Raw genomic sequence first — 5,753 nt, 5'->3', positions numbered from 1 at the left:
CCCCCCCCCCAGCTAACGTGAAAAGGAAAGAAAAACTATGATAGACTCTTTGGATGAAAAGCAATGCAGTCAAATATTAGATCTTATTTATTTTCATATGCTTTCCTTTTATTTCTTCATTGCACTCTTTTGGGTTTTTTTTGTACAGTATATGTAAAATAAACGTGACATTTTTATATTTTATTTATTTCTAATCAAAGAGTTTTTAATCTTTTAATTGCATTTTGAAGTCTGCCATATTTTTACAAGTGTGTTTATTAATTTATTTTCCAATAGAATTTAAATAGAAATGCTCTTCTCAAATCACATATCTTGCTGGGTTTAAAGGAGAAGACAGACAAGAATGAAGGAAATCCTTGTCTAAGGACTGCACTGTGGTCCAGTTTGATTTTTATTGCACACTTCTACCCCAAGCCCCGTCCCACCTTCACTGGCTTTGTGTTTATAAACAGGCTTAGGTAAGGTGCGCAGGAGGGACAGCAAGATAAAAGGCGCCCACTCGTGGGATGTGCGCCCTCACAGAAGCACAGTAGACTGGAAAACAGCCTGTTCCGAATTTGTTAGCAATAATTAAATATAGCAATCAGCAAAGTATTCGACTTGGCTGTACGGTTTCAATTCATATGAATTATTTATTTGAAATGGTTTAAAGAAACAAGCTTTTTTAGTGATGCAGGTTTGTCCATTTGTTTTTCAAGTCACACCAGACAGTGGGCAGCTCTGACCCTGAGATGAGAAGTAAGGCTTGATGTGACCAGCCAGGCTTTCCTGCCACACGTTGTCACAATATACAAGGGACAATATTGATGTAGATTTGTACTTAGCAAATGTAAACGCATCCAAATGGAAAACTGTGTAGATGCCATATCCCCTGAAATAGCATTTATCTTACTGGGTTGACTGGGAAGAAATGGAAAATATAATCACACATGCAAAAATGGTACCCAGATCTGAGTCATTGCTTTAAACGCTGGCGACATTGTCTCAGCCTCCTTAGGCAGCCAGACAGCTTTCAGTTTGACAGAAGTCTTTCTGCAGAGCAAGTGCTACAAAGCACACACACTCGCAACCCACAGACAGACACACACACAGACACGAAATTGAGCCCACAATCTCGCATTTCTGGGTGGATCAGAGTTTAGTAGTTGCTATAGTAAAGGCAATGTCTATTTCAGGGATTGTAAAGTAGTTAAGCATTGTTTCAAAAGTTTTTTTATATTTATTTTTTTTAAGAAAAAGGTATAGACAACCAGCTAAACTGCCTTTTTGCTGTGCACACACCCCGGGTGTGCAACGTGCCTCTGTGTAAATGGGCTTGATTTCTGTGCTGTAACGAAGTGTTTATTTTTCTTGGCCTCCTGGGTGTGTAGACTGAATGCGATGGCGCTAGCAGGCTTGATGTTTTCCGCTGTTATTACTGTGACTGCACAAACTACAGCACCGTCCACGGTGATTTCACCCCATGACACTGGTCATTGTTCTGTATTAAGTGGGGCTTGTCTTTGGTTTGGGGTTCATTTGAACCCTGACTCTTAGTCTAGTGAAAATGAGATGTCTGTTCTTAGGTAGGAACGGTGGGTATTTAAAAATCAACTTTAAAAAAAAAAGAGCTACCATGTGTGCTGTCTATTATAAACGGGACACCAAACAAAATTTTCTATTAAAGTTATGTACTTGCAAACATTTTGCTATACAGTCCTTGATAGATGCACACAGATGAGTTCACTTATTACAAAGACAAAAGTTTAGTTTGCTAAATATTTTAACAAGTTTGTTATATATTTTATTTAATTTAAAAGAAACCTCTTACCGACCTGTGTATTTATTATTATAATTTACTATGACTTCAGGGTCATTGACTTGTGTTTGCGTAGTTTGAACAGGACGTTTCTGTGAAGGATGTTTGTATTTATTTGCCTCCTTTGTACTTGATCTGTTTTGTAATGTGCACTGGATTTTTTTTTCCTTTCCACTGTGTTAATGATCGATACTGTAAATTGGGTCTTTTGTAAACAACAAAAAGGCAATGATGTACGCATTTTTTTAATTTGAAGTCGTTTGTACACTGTTTCTTCAAACAATTAATATTTCTTACATCAAAGCAACCAACTGTGTTCAGTGCTGTACATTTGGTGTATGGTAGGAAATAAAAATTGATAAGAGTTTTGCTGTGGTCTTTCTTGAGCTACTACAGACGCTTGTGGCCATCCCACAGTAAGCACTGTGCCCTCCCCGCAAGGAGCTCAGCGTGGGGAGTGCACAGCTGAGCCTGTGAGTCGCTCTGATGCTCTGGGGTCTATCTACCAGTCTGCTTGGCTTATTTTTTCACCCCAAGTGGACAGGACTTTTGCCAGTTGGTAGCTGCCCCAGCCTGGGGTTCAGTAAATACACGTGCAAACCAGCAGATGCCTCTGAGATCAGGAAACCTTTGCTTGCACCAGCAAGAAATTCACCTGCATCTAGTGAGCAGTAAGATAGAGGCCCCACCCTCCTGATGCTGACATCACTTTGGGGACTGAGTGTATCCGTGCATTCCTGTAAGCCAGTTGAACACAGATTCAAGGAAAATAATCAGTTGTGGTTTTTTTAAATATTTATTTATTTATTTGGTTGTGCTGGGTCTTAGTTGCGGAAGGTGGGCTCCTTAGTTGTGGCTTGCCAGCTCCTTAGTTGCGGCATGCGAACTCTTAGTTGCGGCTTGCATGTGGGATCTAGTTCCCTGACCAGGGTTGGAGCCTGGGCCCCCTGTATCAGGAGTGCGGAGTCTTACCCCCTGCGCCACCAGGGAAGCTCCGGAAAATTCTTGCCAGCGCCTGTTTGGCTTGCATGTTTTTCCCATCTCATGTCAAACAGCTTAATTTAATTTTCCCGTTTCTGCTCAGTTTTACACATCTCTAGGCCTGGTTGCCATTTATACTCAATGTGGTTAAAAAAAAGAAAAAGAAATCCATGTCATCATTGTGATAAAGCAAACTTGACTGAAGGGGAGTCTGGGTCCCCAGAGGAAAGCCAGGGTACTTGGGTAGACCTCTGAGTCACAGGGGTTGGTGCACAGGGGTTAATACACAGTATATATAGCTTGCTTTTAATCACCAAGTTTATGTGTGTAAGATGTGCCTATGATCCATCCTGTAAATGGGTCACAGGTCGCAAGTCTGCTCAGCGGTTCTTAGCGCCCCTCCTTGTAGAGAATGCGCATCTCGCCCTGCCTGGGATTTTACATCAGCGAGCGGTGTCTGCGTCCCTGTCACTCGACGTGGCAGAAGAGAACTGGTCCTACAGAATTAAGAAGAGAACAGTAAGAGTCCTATGTTCACACGACAGACGTTTTATCAGAAGGCGTGTGTGCCAGGCCCACCCCGATGTGGGTTCAGCCTGGTTGGGGAAGGGAAATGAATGATGGGAAACAGTGTGCAGGGTACCACCTGCCTCTGACTTCCTGGGAAAAGGGCTGGTTACAGATGAGCTGGCAAGTCGGGAGAAAGGCATTGCACAGCACGAACAGCACCTACAGAAGATGACGGTGAGACAGTCATCCACCAAGCAGGTAATTAAAATGTCCAAAAGTTAGTGAGAAGTGAGGCGAAAAGCCCAGGTAGGTAGGAAAGGGAGTCATATTATAAATACCCAAGGTAAAGAGCTGTAATTTCCACACGCAGACCCCAGAATACCAAAGAAAGATCTAAAACCAAAGGATGCCAAGATCGGGTTTCCATTAGAGACAATTTATTCCATCAATTCAAACAATTACTCTTTCTTACCTGAAGGCAACAAAACTGTGCTCAGTGCTGTACCTCTGACACTTGGTAGGAAATAAAAGGTGATAATGAGTTTTGCTGTGATCAGTTTCAGGCTGCTGTATGGAAACCCTCGTCACCAGCCCATGAAAGGCCCTGGAGCCTTAGACACAGAAGTAAAATACTTCTACTGGAGCCACGTTTTGAGTGAAAAGAAGAGGGTAAATGATTCCTTGATTTGCCTCCCTAGAAAAAGTTTTAAAAATTAACTTGCCGTGGTGCATAAATATTTTACTAATCTTCTTAAAACTCATGTTTTCTACATCTCTTTCCACACATTACATCCATTTTATTGTGGTCTGGGAATAGTACCCTGCTATTTCCTCTCTTTATTTAGCAGCTAATTACAAAGCAAGCAGATTTAATTGGCTAATCACTGTCTGCACTGTCAGACCCCCATCAAGGATGCCTGGATGCTTCAGCTCCTGAAATCCTCAAACACGTTTAGGTAGTAAATATCATATCAGTGATACTGATGAAGAAACTGCTGCTCAGAAAAGTTAGTAAGCTGCCCAACACCAGAAAACTGGGAAAAGGCACAGCCAGATTGGAACACTTTCCACTGGTTTTAAGATCTAACCCGTGGGGACCTGTCTACTCACCCGTTAGATGTTGTCTCACCTGGAAGCAAGAAAACAAGAAGTAGTCAAGATTAAGATATCTGTTATGGGAAGGAAATCCAAAAAAGAGGGGATATATGTATACATATAGCTAATTCACTTTGCTGTGCAGTATAAACTAACACAACATTGTAAAGCAAATATACTCCAATAAAAATTTTTAAAAAAAGGTATCTGTTGATCCTCACTCATTTCTACTAGGTCTAAAACTAAGAATGGAATTTTAGGGCCAGCTATAGCAAATACTGCTCTGCAGTTTTCCGAAGTTGAATGTAAAAAAAAAAAAAAAAAGATATTTGTTGGGCCCAGACACGTGGAATATCCCTAAATCTTGATGTAACAGTGCATCCTGGTGTCCTGAGCGCCTGAATCGGTTCTCTTAGGTTCCCAGACACAACACGACGGAGTGTTTCCATCAGCATCGTGAGACTTGGAGAGTGAAGAATTTGCCTGACACCCCAGAGATAAGCCCAAGGTCAGGATTCAACCCGGTTCTGACCCCCTGAGAAGCTCCTGCCCCTTCTGCAGGCCACCAGCACCGTCTAGCCAACCCCCAACTCCCCGGGCCAACATCCCAACCTGCCTCAGATTACAGCCCGCGGGCAGGAGGGGCCAGTTCAATCACCAGTCTGGATAAAGTTGTTCAAAGAAGCATCACTTTCACATTTTAGCCACACTGTTATGATGTGTTTTTCTTGTATAGGCACATCATGCAAATGTGACACGCTGATCATCGATTTGACAACTGGGATTGAAAATCTTGATACGGGTCATTACTGCCCCCAAAATAAGGAAAATATAAAGAACTCATTTTTGTGTTGCTGTTTTTAAGGCAAAACAACATAATTATCGTGTTCGGTCATAAGCTGCTTTGTGTATGCTTGACAGTTTTGCACTGGCCTCCGACAAGTAAAAGGACACTTTGTACCGACCTTTACCAGTTATTAAATATGCAAAAACATAAAGAGAATGTAAATTTCCTGCTCTTAAGAAACAGCTGCTGTTTCAAAGTTTTCCCCTCAAATATGTATTATCATGTATAAATGCAGTCATTGTCATTTTCCTTCTGTGACTGATTACCTAATTCAGTTTGGAATGAAATCCGGGATTGGGGGAAAGGGCTAGATATTGTAGATGTTTTGAAGTAAGGATGGCACTTTGGGGACAGGACACTAACAATGCTTTTAAAGGATCAAACTTCTAGCCACTGGAAATCATTGTGAACATTACTCCCCAAGACTAGAGTCCTTGAATTCCAAAACTAAGGCCCAAGCTCCAGAGGACCAGCGGCTTCCACGCCCACCACTGGCTGTGCTGGGCTCTGACACACCTGGAC

The sequence above is a fragment of the Lipotes vexillifer genome, unplaced genomic scaffold, assembly GCF_000442215.2.
Source record: "Lipotes vexillifer unplaced genomic scaffold, Lipotes_vexillifer_v1.1 scaffold69, whole genome shotgun sequence".
NCBI lineage: Eukaryota > Metazoa > Chordata > Mammalia > Artiodactyla > Lipotidae > Lipotes > Lipotes vexillifer.
The sequence above is the reverse complement of the archived record's forward strand: the minus strand, read 5'-3'. Positions refer to the sequence as shown.